The following is a 13314-nucleotide window of genomic DNA, read 5'->3' as shown; positions in this document are numbered from 1 at the left end:
TGCCTTCAAGTTCAATCTTCCAAGGTGTACACTTCACACTCTAGAATTATCAGATATCTGCCCTCCTGTTCCTTTGGTTGTTCTGGAATTTAATTGCTCCACTGCTACCGGTCACTTTTTTTAAATTGTCATTGCACTGTGGTCTGGAAATTCCTCTCAGAATCTGTTTCACTACTTCCTCTTTAAGATATCCTTAAAATATACTTCTTTTGGCCATCAATGCAAATATCACTTTCAATGGCCAAGTAACAAACAGTGATTCCCACTACGTACTTTGGACGAATTTACTACATTAAATTTGCCATGTAAAATATTTTTGTTACTACTCTAGCTGTTAAATACTCAAATAAAGAAAAAATACATGTTGTATGTTATAATGAAAGCATCTCAGCTCAATATCCTTAACGACAAAGCATTAGAAACTTTTCAGGAAATATTTTGTTCCCCAGTACTGAGTGTTCTAATGTTAGTAAATGCAGTAAATAATTGATTAGCTTCGTTTGATTAAACTTAAAAGAGTTTCTTGTTATAATGAATACTGATTTTGCTGACTGGTATTTTTAGACCCATCTCCTGTAGGTTGTTCACTTAGGAATTGAAATTCATTGACTTTAATTAACTTTGATTATTTATAATTAAATCCAATTAAAACAAAAAGATTTTAACTAGATCCAGGAATACAGAAACGTATGCATCAAAGTAACACTTCAAATTATTACATTCAATTGGCAGGATTCACTTCTAGTATTATTTAGAATCATTGACATGACCCTATATCTTTGACATCCAAGTGATTTGAGATCAGCCCTCCAAGAATGAATTTTATTGGCCAAATTAAATTATCGCAGCATGTAGCTGAATAAAACCGTAGTTAGTTTTGCGATTTATGATGGCAAATTAATTGAGAAATGAAATGTTTGTTTTTATTTGCCTTCAGTACTGACATTTAACTTTGAGCCATGAATTCATTTTAGAAAATGTGCATATTTTTGCATTATGTTATGCAAACCTTGACCATCACATGCTTCAGTAGTCATCACAGATAATTATAGTAAGGGGTAATCCTTCATTAGCACGGAAAAGTTAGCAACCCATTGTTATTATATCCTTTGAAAACAAGTCCAAAAATCAGAGCCTGCCTGGAAGGGCAGGGATGGAAAGGCATGTGGAGATGCATCTTCAGGTCACACTTTATCCTGGCTTAGAATGTGTCATTGTCATCATCTTTAATCTAAAGCCAAAAACTCACTGTGTAAAAGTATTGGAAGAGTATTAGCACCTGATAAATTGGAATGGGTCAAGAAGGTAGCTCACTACTATTGGATTGGGCTGTAGAATTGTTATTTTTCTGGTAGTTTAACTTTCCTATGCTCGCTCGTATTTTTACATAATCATCTATACACATGTGAATTTTCAGAGAAATTTTCTAGTAATAACAGTGCACTTGCCTCAGTATTTTTCTGCAAACATCTTGGTTTTCGTGGTGGGTGTCACATTACTTGAATCTGGCTATCTTATTGGTTAACTGTTATCAATGGAGTTTCTGGTATCTTTACACTGCTGTGAGATGCTCTTTTCTTTGTTTCTATCAGCATCCTTCTCCTTCCTTTGCTCTTGTAACACATAACAAAACAGCCATGTGCTCGCTTCGGCAGCACATATACTAAAATTGGAACGATACAGAGAAGATTAGCATGGCCCCTGCGCAAGGATGACACGCAAATTCGTGAAGCGTTCCATATTTAAAAAAAAACAGCCATAAGCAACAAGTTTTATGCCTCAGTCTTGAGTTCCAAAGAACTTTGGATCATAAAGGCATCAGGATCCGACACCAAATGCTTCTCAATGACCTTCAGCGATGAACAATGAATACTGACCTTCTTAGCAGTGCTTATGTCACTTCAGTGGTGAAGAATGAGTAGAGGACCAAGATGTGCTGAACAGGCCAGCATGAAATGAACATTTCCTGACCGCTCAGATTCAATTCTTTCTTTGTCATTAATGTTTAAAGCATGAAACCACAGTGGAATGAATTAAAGGATAGAGAAAATGGTGATTTGCATTTACATAAATCCCAGCCAAACCCCAGTAGTTTTCTTTCAGTAAATTGAACAGTGCTTTAAAGCCAGTTAATTACTTTGCTCTGCTGGGCTATAGCAAAGGCAACAAACAATAGATAGTGAAGAAACTGCTGCAAGTAGCAACAAGATAATGAAGATACAATGTGAAGCAGATTAAAAATACAAACGTAAATTGCAGGAAGAATTCAGCTGGTCAGCCAGCATCTGTAGAAGATGTCAACATTTTTGGGTAGAGAACCTTCATTTGGACTGGAAGAGCAATATAGTACAACAAGATAATATCTAGATGAAGAGCAAAAAAAATCATCTCCACCTTCTCCTTCACTCAGATTACATCATATTCAACCCTTGTCACTTCCACTTAATCCTCCTAGCATTATTTCCACCCTTCCCTCCTTCATCTGCCTGTCGGCCTTCTTCACCTTGATCTACCAATGGCTTGCCAGCTCAGAATCAGGTCTATTATCACCGGCATGTGACGTGAAATTTGTTAACTGAGCAGCAGCAGTTCAATGCAATACATAATCTAGCAGAGAGAGAACAAAGTAATAATAATAATAAATAAACAAGTAAATCAATTACAGTATACGTATGTTGAATAGATTAAAAATGTGCAAAAACCTGAAATACTGTATATTAAAAAAGTAAGGTAGTGTCCAAGGGTTCAATGTCCATTTAGATGGCAGAGGGGAAGAAGCTGTTCCTGAATTGCTGAGTGTGTGCCTTCAGGCTTCTGTACCTCACACCTGATGGTAACAGTGAGAAAAGGGCATGCTCTGGGTGCTGGAGGTCCTTAATAATGGACACTGCCTTTCTGAGGCACTGCTCCCTGAAGATGCCCTGGGTACTTTGTAGGCTAGTACCCAAGATGGAGCTGACTAGATTTACAAACCCTCTGCAACTTCTTTCAGTCCTGTGCAGTAGCCCCTCCATACCAGACAGTGATGCAGCCTGTCAGAATGCTTGCTCTGCATGGTACGTCTTTTGAAGGTTTTGAGTGTATTTGTTGACATGCCAAATCTCTTCAATCTCCTAATAAAGAATAGCCACTGTCTTGCCTTCTTTGTAACTACATCAATATGTAGGAACCAGGTTAGATCCTCAGAGATCTTGACACCCAGGAACTTGAAACTGCTCACCCTCTCCACTTCTGAACCCTCTATGAGGATTGGTATGTGGTCCTTTGTCTTACCCTTCTTGAAGTCCACAATCAGCTCTTTCGTCTTATTAATATTGAGTGCCAGGTTGGCACCGCTCCACCAGTTGGCATATCTGATTCCTATATGCCCTCTCTTCACAACCTGAGTTTCTACCAACAATGTCAGCAAATTTTTAGATGGTATTTGAGCTATGACTAGCCACATAGTCGTGGGTATATAGAGAGTAGAGCAATGGGCTAAGCACACAGCCCTGAGTTGTGCTAGTGTTGATTGTCAGCAAGGAGGATATTTTATCACCAATCTGCACAGATTGTGGTCTTCCGGTTAAGATCCAATTGCAGAGGTGAGTACAGAGGCCCAGGTTCTGCAAATTCTCCATCAGGATTGTGGAAATTATGGTATTAAATACTGAGCTATTGTTGATAAACAGCATCCTGACATAGGCGTTTGTGTTGTCCAGGTGGTCTAAAGAGGTGGTCATGCTTCACCTCTTCCTCTTATCTTTTTTATGCTGGCTACCTCCCCTTTATCATTCAGTCCAGATGCAGGGTCTTGACCAAAATGTCAACTGCCCACTTCCCTCTACAAATGCTGCCTGGTGTGCTGAGTCTTGTTGTCTGCTGCAATTTCCAGCATCTACCTTTTTTGTCAGCAATAAGACAATGTTTGGTAATGCTACATGAAAGTTAATATTGACAAGGACACCAAAAGTACTACTTTTTCCAAATGGTGCCATGATTTTTTTTAACATATCCAACTGGGGAAACGGAATATACTTCCGTTTAAAATCCGATTGATGAAAATATGATCTATTAAAGTGTACAGTCTATATTTTTTTATGCACAGGTCTCTGGAACAGGTCTTGAAGCAGGAACCATGTGAAGTCTCAATTGAGGAAAATCTCAAACAGCAAAGGATAAACAATGAGGAACTAAATTAGATAACAGTGTCAGAAAGCAAAGAAAAAAGAGGGAAAAGAAATTGAAATGAAATATAAAATGTAAACTTCCAGGATGAATTTACTAAGACTCAATAGTTTCAATTATTGCCCTTCTGGTTCTACAAGGTTGATTGGTACATAAGGATCATCAATCACCCATAAAAGAGCAACAATACCTTTCTGGAAGGTATAAAGTATATTGTCTGTGCGAATCCAAGGGCTTCTAGAAACTCACAAGAAGATTAACACTCTTTTTACAGACTATTTTTTTCCTTTACAATTCACAACACATTGTCCCCCTCTTCTTCCACTTAAATTTGATGCTTTTTTATTGTTTTTATACATACAAATGAACATGCAGTTATTTTTCCAGAAATTTCTGATTCTGTTATCTCTAGTTTTCATTGTTGAACTTCATAATTAAACTAAATGAGATCGGTTAAAGAATTTCATCAGTTAAGTCAAAACAATATTCCGTGGAGACATCACATACAAAAAATGCTGGTGAACGCAGCAGGCCAGGTAGCATCTATAGGAAGAGGTACAGTCGACGTTTCGGGTCGGGGCCCTTTGTCAGGACTAATTGAAAGAAGAGATAGTAAAAAACTTGAAAGTGGGAAGGGGAGGGGGAAATCTGAAATGATAGGAGAAGACAGGAGGGGAGGGGTGGATCTAAGAGCTGGAAAGTTGATTGGCAAAAGGGATACCAGGCTGGAGAAGGAGAGGATCATGGGACGGGAAGCCTGGGGAGAAAGAGAAGTGGGGAGGGGAGCCCGGAGGGTGGAAAGCAGGCAATGAATTATAGTGAGAGGGACAGAGGGAGAAAACAAAAGGGGGATAAAATAAAAAATATTTTAAAAATTAAATAAACAAATCAGGGGTGGGGAGTGAAGGGAACAAGGGGCATTAAACGGAAGTTAGAGAAGTCAATATTCATGCCATCAGGCTGGAGGCTACCCAAACGGAATATAAGGTGTTGTTCCTCCAACCTGAGTGTGGCTTCATCTTGACAGTAGAGGAGGCTGTGAATAGGCATATCAGAATGGGAATAGGACGTGGAATTAAAATGTGTGGCCACTGGGAGATCTTGCTTTCTTTGGTGGATAGAGCATAGATATTCAGCGAAATGGTCTCCCAGCCTGCGTCAGGTCTCGCCAATATATAGAAGGCCGCACCAGGACAACCGGATGCAGTATATCACCCCAGCCGACTCACAGGTGAAGTGTCGCCTCACCTGGAAGGACTGAATGGTGGTGAGGGAGGAAGTGTAAGGGCATGTGTAGCACTTGTTCCGCTTACAAGGATAAGTGCCAGGAGGGAGATCAGTGGGAAGGGATGGGGGGGACGAATAGACAAGGGAGTCGCGTAGGGAATGATCCCTGCAGAAAGCAGGAGAGGGGAGGGAAAGATGTGCTTAGTAGTAGGACCCCGTTGGAGGTGGCGGAAGTTACGGAGAATAGTATGTTGGACCCGGAGGCTGGTGAGGTGGTAGGTGAGGCCAAGGGGAACCCTATTCCTAGTGGGATGGTGGGAGGATGGGGTGAGAGCAGATGTGCGTGAAATGGGAGAGATGCGTTTGAGAGCAGAGTTGATGGTGGAGGAAGGGAAGCCTCTTTCTTTAAAAAAGGAAGACATCTCCTTCGTCCTGGAAAGAAAAGCCTCATCCTGAGAGCAGATGCAGTGGAGACGGAGGAATTGCGAGAAGGGAATGGCATTTTTGCAAGAGACAGGTTGGGAAGAGGAATAGTCCAGTTAGCTGTGAGAGTCCGTAGGCGTACTGTAGACAGAAAGATCAAGAAAGGGGAAGGAGGTGTCAGAAATGGACCAGGTAAACTTGAGGGCAGGATGAAAATTGGAGGCAAAGTTAATGAAATCAATGAGCTCAGCATGCGTGCAGGAAGCAGCGTCAATGCAGTCGTCGATGTAGCGAAGGAAAAGAGGAGGACAGATACCAGTATAGACTTGGAACATGAATTGTTCCACAAAGCCAATGAAAAGGCAGGTGTAGCTGGGACCCATACGGGTGCCAATGGCTACACCTTTAGTTTGGAGGAAGTGGGAGGAGCCAAAGGAGAAATTGTTAAGAATAAGGACTAATTCCGCTAGACAGAGGAGAGTGGTGGTAGAGGGGAACTGGTTAGGTCTGGAATCCAAAAAGAAGTGGAGAGCTTTGAGACCTTCCTGGTGGGGGACGGAGGTATATAGGGACTGAACATCCATGGTGAAAATAAAGTGGTGGGGGCCAGGGAACTTAAAATCATTGAACAGATTCAGAGTGTGAGAAGTGTCATGAACATAGGTAGGAAGGGATTGAACAAGGGGGACAAAACCGCGTCGAGGTATGCAGAAATGAGTTCGGTGGGGCAGGAGCAAGCTGAAACAGTGGGTCTGCCAGGACAGGCAGGTTTGTGGACCTTGGGTAGGAGGTAGAAACGGGAAGTGCAAGGTGTGGGAACTGTAAGGTTGGTAGCAGTGGATGGCAGATCCCCTGAGCTGATAAAGTTGGTGATGGTGTGGGAGACAATGGCCTGGTGCTCCTTAGTGGGGTCATGATAGAGGGGTAAATAAGAGAAGGTATCCGCGATGTGGCGCTGTGCCTCGGCAAAGTATAGGTCAGTAGGCCAGACGACAACAGCACCCTATTTATCAGCGGGTTTTATAGTTAGGTTAGGATTAGTGCGGAGGGAGTGGAGAGCAGAACGTTCGGAAGGAGTGAGGTTGGAATGGGGACAAGATGTGGTGAAGTCAAGACAGTTGATGTCCTGTCGGCAGTTAGCAATAATGAGAACCAGAGTAGGCAGAAGATCAGAGCAGGGTGTCCATGAAGAGGAGGAGGGTTGAAGATGGGAGAAGGGGTCATCGGTGAGGGTGGAAGAGTCCTTGCTGAAGAAGTGGGCTCGAAGACGGAGCCGGCGGAAGAAGGGTTCAGCGTCATGGCGTATGCGGAACTCGCTGAGGTGTGGGCGAAGGGGAATAAAGGTAAGGCCCTTACTGAGGACAGAGCGCTCTGCCTCAGAGAGTGGAAGGTCGGACGGGATGGTAAAGACCCGGCACGGATGAGAGCCGGGATCAGAGGGGGGAGGGGGAGGAAGGCTGGTAATGTCAGCGGAGAGGGGAGGGTTGGGGTGAGAGGAAGATGGAGCCTCTGAGGGCCCAGGAGCTGACAGTGGGTTCTGAGGGAGACGGGGATGCAGAGTGTTAGTGGGGGAGGGGGAAATGGGAGTCACATGGAAGGATAATGTAAATCTCTGTAGTAATATTTGAGACACAATGCCCCTCTCCTGGCCAGATGTGTGCAGGCATCAGCCATCTGCCATTTGCCAATTAAGGTTGCCTTTCAACATCCTGCTTTGTAAGTTACAGAGGTGGAAAAGCTCATTTAATTGGCAGCTTTGTTTCAAGAACATCTCCTACCTAGAGTAATGCATAACTCTTGGAGAGTTAGTAACGTAAATCTAGCAAAATAAAAGGGGAGGGGGAAGAAACAGGTAGCAGCTTGTTTCAAATTTAAATTTACATCTATTTACACCTAGTTACAAAGATGCTCACAAGAGGAACTTAGTGCTTTCCTACAGGAGAAGGTAACAGGTGTTCCCAACTTTGAGTCCACAGACACCTCGGTTAATTGTAAGGATCCCTGGCATAAAAAAAGGTTGGAAAGCACTGCTTTAGAAAGAGTATCAGGAAGTAGGGTGTAAAATTCGCCGAGTGATTGTCAAAGTCAAAAATCAAAGTAAACTTACTATCAAAGTATGTATACAGTATGTCACAATATATGTTCTTGCAGGCACGTACAGGAAAATAATGAAATATAGTAGAATTTATTAAGAACTATACATAAAGACTGACAAGCAACCAATATGCAAAAGATGACAAACCATGCAAAATAAAATCATATAAATATCACTGAGAATATGAGATGCAGAGTAGCTTGTGGAATCAATTCAGAGTTGAGATGAGTGAAGTTATCCATGTTGTTTCAGGATTTTGATGGTTGTAAAGCAATAACCGCTCTTGAACCTGGTGGTGTGGGACGTAGTGCTCCTATACCTTCTCACTGTAAGTATCAACGTGCTACAGAAAATAAACATTCATACTGACTCCTACAACAATCTATTCTGTCACATCACCAGTTTATTTTCACTGGTGGCCCTGTACATTACCTTCCATCAAGCACTTGCCTAATTTCCTTTTGAAAAAAAATCCTGATTTCATCCCTTTTACAGTGAGTTCCAGACAACATTCCATCTAATTTTATTTATTTAGTTTTACAGCTGTGCAGGCCAACCATTGCTGTGACCAGGAATTTTTTACATGGCCTGAAAACTACACAGTGCTTTAAATGTTTATTTTTTGCAAAATGCACTTCAAACAAACACACACCACAACTCACAACAAGTAAACAATGTCAGGCAGTCAGAACTACTGACAGGCACAATCGCAAAAGTAAAATAGTATGACCAGAGGGCATTTATGTTCAGTGGGCTGTTGGTTTTTTAACAATCAGCAACTAACTTCCATTCTGTGATTATTGTTACAATTTGTGACAGTGTTGTAATTTGAAACACTGACAATGTAAATATATTGAAGCTCTAAAATGTTTCAAGGTAAAGGTTGTGGTACATTTATTATTTAGAAAATTTATGGATTATATTCATTAACGAAACTAATTACAGGGTATTTCACAATTATATTAACATAGATTTCAAAATTAAGTTAACATTATTGGAAAGAAAATTCCGGCTGTGTGGCAACAATGGCTATGTGCACGGGAGCATTTCAGTTACTGTGTGGCCATGGACCCATACAGCTTAGAGGAGACAGTGGTTCCGGATCACAAAAACTTGCTCTCTTCACCATCCCTCATATCTTTGCATTTCATTTGAAATTAGTTTCCCAGTCTCCAAAACTCATCTACAGACAATTTAGTGAAAGGTACTGCAGAAAGGCTGATTAACTCTACTCTGATTTTTCATTTGGCATTGTACCTGCCAAACAAGTTATTTTTAAATGCAAGTAAAACAGAACCATGGAACTTTAAGCCACAATGTTGTCGGCTTTACATCAGCCAGCAAGTTGGAGGTGAGACGGTGAATACAAATGTAACCAGGTGACCATCGAATCTTATTCATTATCGTTAAAAGTGTAGTTAGGCATCCATCTGGATAAAGCTAGAATAGTTGTCTGTGCCTTTAAATGGAGACAGTGATGTCATTACGCGAGCGTGGGATAGTGGGGAGACCATTTTTGTTTTCTGCAGAAGCTGGTGCGGCTTTAGGATTAAGTTCCTCCCGGAGATACTGGGCATGGTAAGGAAAGGTAAGTATTAATTGACGATATCTGTGTGAATTCGTTTATGCTTGTTAGCAAATTGAGAATATCAGTAATTTGACATGATTTACATGTGGATGCTTTAGGTTTTTACGAGTGAAGGCATCGGCACTAGATAGCGTGGCTTGTGCAAAGTTCCTTACCGGCCGAGTAGGTCAGTCTTCCTGTAATTTATTTACCAGGCAATATCTTGTAAACGTTGTGCAAAAGTGTACCGTTTGTCTAACCTTATCGTATCATGACTGATTGTGCCTGTAACAGCATAACGTGAATGTTTAGTCTCTGTTTGGAAGCTTAGCACGTGCATACTAAATGGGAGTAGACGTCTTAGATGAGATGTATTCACTTACATTTTCGCTGCTATGTATAAGGTACAGGGTTGGTGGGATTCTAAAGTTGTTTGTATTGTGTTCCTTCAGAATTGCCACTGCTGTATTAGTTTTGTATAGTTTGCTTTATGTATTTTTATACTGCATACGCAATTCGTCAATACACAAGGGTGCGGATCAAAAGTCAAACTGAGATTGTAATGGCAGGAACTGGTTGTAAATTCATTCATTTTGTTTTGAGACCCTCTTCCGGCACTAAAACATCTAAACCAGATAAAGGAATTAAAACCCGAAAAAGTATTTGTTGTCCTGAGTGTGTACTTTTCCACAGGCTACAAAATTTGGTACCAGGAGTGGGGTTAATTCCAAGCCAGTTTTGGGGGGGTCTCTGATTATTGTATGCAGTATAATATACAATATCTGATACGGTAGTGGTGAAGACTAGGACCAGGACCGCTGTTCCCATCGGGCAGAAGAAAGGAGTGCCTGTTGCCGCGTGGAGAGCGCGGTAGCGCCCGGAATGGGCTGGGACATCAGCGACTGACATCAGGACACAGAACAGAGACGTAGATCCAGGGAACTGCGGGCCATGAAGCCATCACGTTTGCAGCAAAGGACAGCAGCAACTCCTTTTTCAGGCTTGTTGTGAAAACTTTAAAGACTTAAGCTTTTACTATGTTACACTCGGAGTACACGCCAGTTAAACTAGATCTGAGTGAACAAATTAGGGAATTGTATAGTAGATATGATAAAGCCAAGGCAACCATAGATAAATTAAGCAAAAGGTCCTATGTATATGTCCCAAGGGAAAGACACATTGTTCCATTTACGGGGGATGCTGAGAAAGATGGGAGGTCTGTTGATGATTTTATTGAAGAAGTACAACGTGCACTTCATGGTAGAAATCAGTCTGACCAAGATCAGTATGACTTTGTTATGTCCCTGCTCAGGGGTGCAGCCTTAGAGGAAGCACGTATGCGCAGTGATGCTGAGGAAGACCCCGCCGATGACTTGTTCACCTACCTCAGGGAAGCTTTTAGAGACAAGTGTAATGCACTCCAGCTGTTGCATACCTTCTACAGTCGCAAACAGCGTGACGGTGAAGATGTAAGAGAGTTTTCACATGCCCTAGCCCAAGCTCTAAACTTGCTGCTGAAGCACTCCCCTGATGCCGTGACCAATGAGAGGGTGGTGCTAAGAGATCAATTTATAGAGGGGATCCGGGATCCTTCCCTCAGAAGGGAGCTCCACAGATTCGTGCGGGGCCACCCTGAGTCCTCAATGATATAAATGGGAGAAGACGTTCATCTGTGGCTCGTAGAAGAGCTCCTGGGAAATACAAGGTCTGGAAAGTCAAAGTGTAGCAGTGGCCAGGCACAGTGCTTGACTATTAAAGCTCGGGAATCTGAGTGTCACACTAGATGACGTCCTTAAAGTGGTCGCAGAGCAGGGCAAAGCCCTTTGTGAATTGACTCAAGCAGCGAAAGATCTCACTGTACAGAGGGATTTTACATGCGCTACTAGCAATAGACATAAGTTACAGCCTAGGTTCACAGAAGATGGGCATCCAATATGTTTCAAGTGTCAGGTGGGAGGGCATTTGGCCAAGAATTGCCCACGCAAGCGGGGTGCAAGGGAAGTGGAGTCTGCATCCTCCTGCTCTCAAGCGGTTGAGAGTCGGGCAATTCGGCTGAACCTCATAGGTACAGATAATGTACAGCTATCCCGTGACCGTATGCTGCAACGCGCCATAGGAACATGTCCAGTTGTGGAGCTTGAAATATCAGTTGCAGGTCCACTGCATGATGTAGTGAATTTGTGTACTAATGTAGGGAGTCCAAGTAAAACAAACCAGCTGTTAAAACAGTCTTGGACGGGAGAATGTTAAACTGCCTTTAACTTGCTCAAAGAGAAACTGACCAGCTCCGCCATCCTTGGTTTTGCCGATTTCTTCCAGCCCTTTATAGTGGAGACCGATGCCAGCAATCATGGGCTAGGGGCTGTATTATACGAACAGCAGGGAGAGGCATATGCAAGACGGCATCAAGGAATGCCGAAAAGAATGACAGGAATTATAGCAGCATGAAATTGGAGCTGCTTGCATTTAAGTGGGCTGTAGTAGAGAAGTTTCGTGGATATTTGTGGGTTCCAAATTCACTGTAATCTCTGACAATAACCCCCTATCCCACTTGAAAACTGCCAAGTTGGGAGCAGTTGAGCAGAGATGGATCTCACAGCTGTCAGTGTTTGACTTCGGTGTCCAGTATCGTCTGGGTTGGAGCAATACCATGGCTGATGCACTCTCAAGGCAGTCATTTGCAGGGGAGCCTGACCCTGTCTCAGAGGATGTGGAGTTTGATGGATCTGTGGCAATCTGTAGTTTGATCAATCGTGGCACTGCTCTTGACCCGGCACTGGTTACCGTTGGTCTTAACAGCTGTAGGGTTAAGCAAATTCGAGACTGAGAAGCTGGTACTAGTGATGTAACTGGTCCGACGCAAGGGAACACTCCAACCCTCCCAGGTTATTCTAATGGAGACTTGCGTACTTTTCAGCAGCAAGACCCTGTGTTAGGTGTCCTAGGAGACTTATGGAATCAGAAAAGAAAGCTGAGTGGCCAGGAGTGGAAAACTCTGCCTAAACCTGTATTGTCTCTTTTAAAGCATTGGGACAGTACCAGGGAGCATAAAGGGTTACTATATAGGGTAGTTGAGGATGAGAAGCTTGGGGAGTGTTAACAGCTTCTGGTACCCAACAGCTTGAGGAGCAAAGTGTTAAAGAGTATGTACATGACTCTATGGGCCATCAAGGCACAGAACATACTCTGCAGTTGATGAGAAGCTGATGTTTTTGGGTGGGCATACATGAGGATGTGGCACGGTGGATCAAAAATTGTCCACGTTGTGTGCTAACTAAGATGCCGCAACCTAGGATCCATCCCTCCATGAAGTCATTTCTGGCTTCTAGGCTGCTTGAAGTTGTAGCGGTAGATTTCACTGTGTCGGAGCTGGCAACTGACGGGCGTGAGAATGTCTTAGTGGTCACGGACGTTTTCACTAAGTTCACCCAAGCATTTCTGACTCGGCATCAAAAGGCGGATAGCTCAGCAAGGGTGCTCTTGAGGGAATGGTTCATGAAGTACAGTGTTCCTGAGAGAGTGCATTCTGACCAGGGCCGTAACTTCAAAAGTGAGGTCATAGTTGAGCTTTGCAAACTATACGGGGTAAAGAAAAGACGTACCACACCTCATCATCCTATTGGAAACGCACAGTGTGAGCGTTTCAACAGGACAATGCATGATCTGTTGTGTACGTTCCCTCCAGAAAAGAAGTGCAGATGGCCAGAACATCTACCCCAGTTGGTGCATGCATACAGTGTGACACCTCACACAACCACCAGGTATTCACCTTACTATCTGTTATTTGTGGTGGAACCCTACTTGCCCGTGGATGCTTGGCTCGAGCAAGAACAGA

At 42.8% G+C, this 13314-nt stretch overlaps 1 protein-coding gene and 1 non-coding gene across 4 annotated transcripts in view; one reads left to right on the top strand and one right to left on the bottom strand.

Annotated features, from left to right (window-relative positions):
* Positions 1-13314, bottom strand: part of cdh13 (cadherin 13, H-cadherin (heart)) — a 1230859-nt gene that overhangs the window by 683222 nt on the left and 534323 nt on the right. The gene's annotated exons all lie outside the window — the stretch shown is intronic.
* LOC134356607 (U6 spliceosomal RNA) lies at positions 1640-1746 on the top strand. Its single transcript, XR_010020393.1, has one exon. It is a non-coding gene; the product is annotated as a U6 spliceosomal RNA (small nuclear RNA).

The sequence above is a fragment of the Mobula hypostoma genome, chromosome 14 (genome assembly GCF_963921235.1).
Source record: "Mobula hypostoma chromosome 14, sMobHyp1.1, whole genome shotgun sequence".
Classification (NCBI taxonomy): domain Eukaryota; kingdom Metazoa; phylum Chordata; class Chondrichthyes; order Myliobatiformes; family Myliobatidae; genus Mobula; species Mobula hypostoma.
This window is presented reverse-complemented; position numbering and strand designations above follow the sequence as displayed.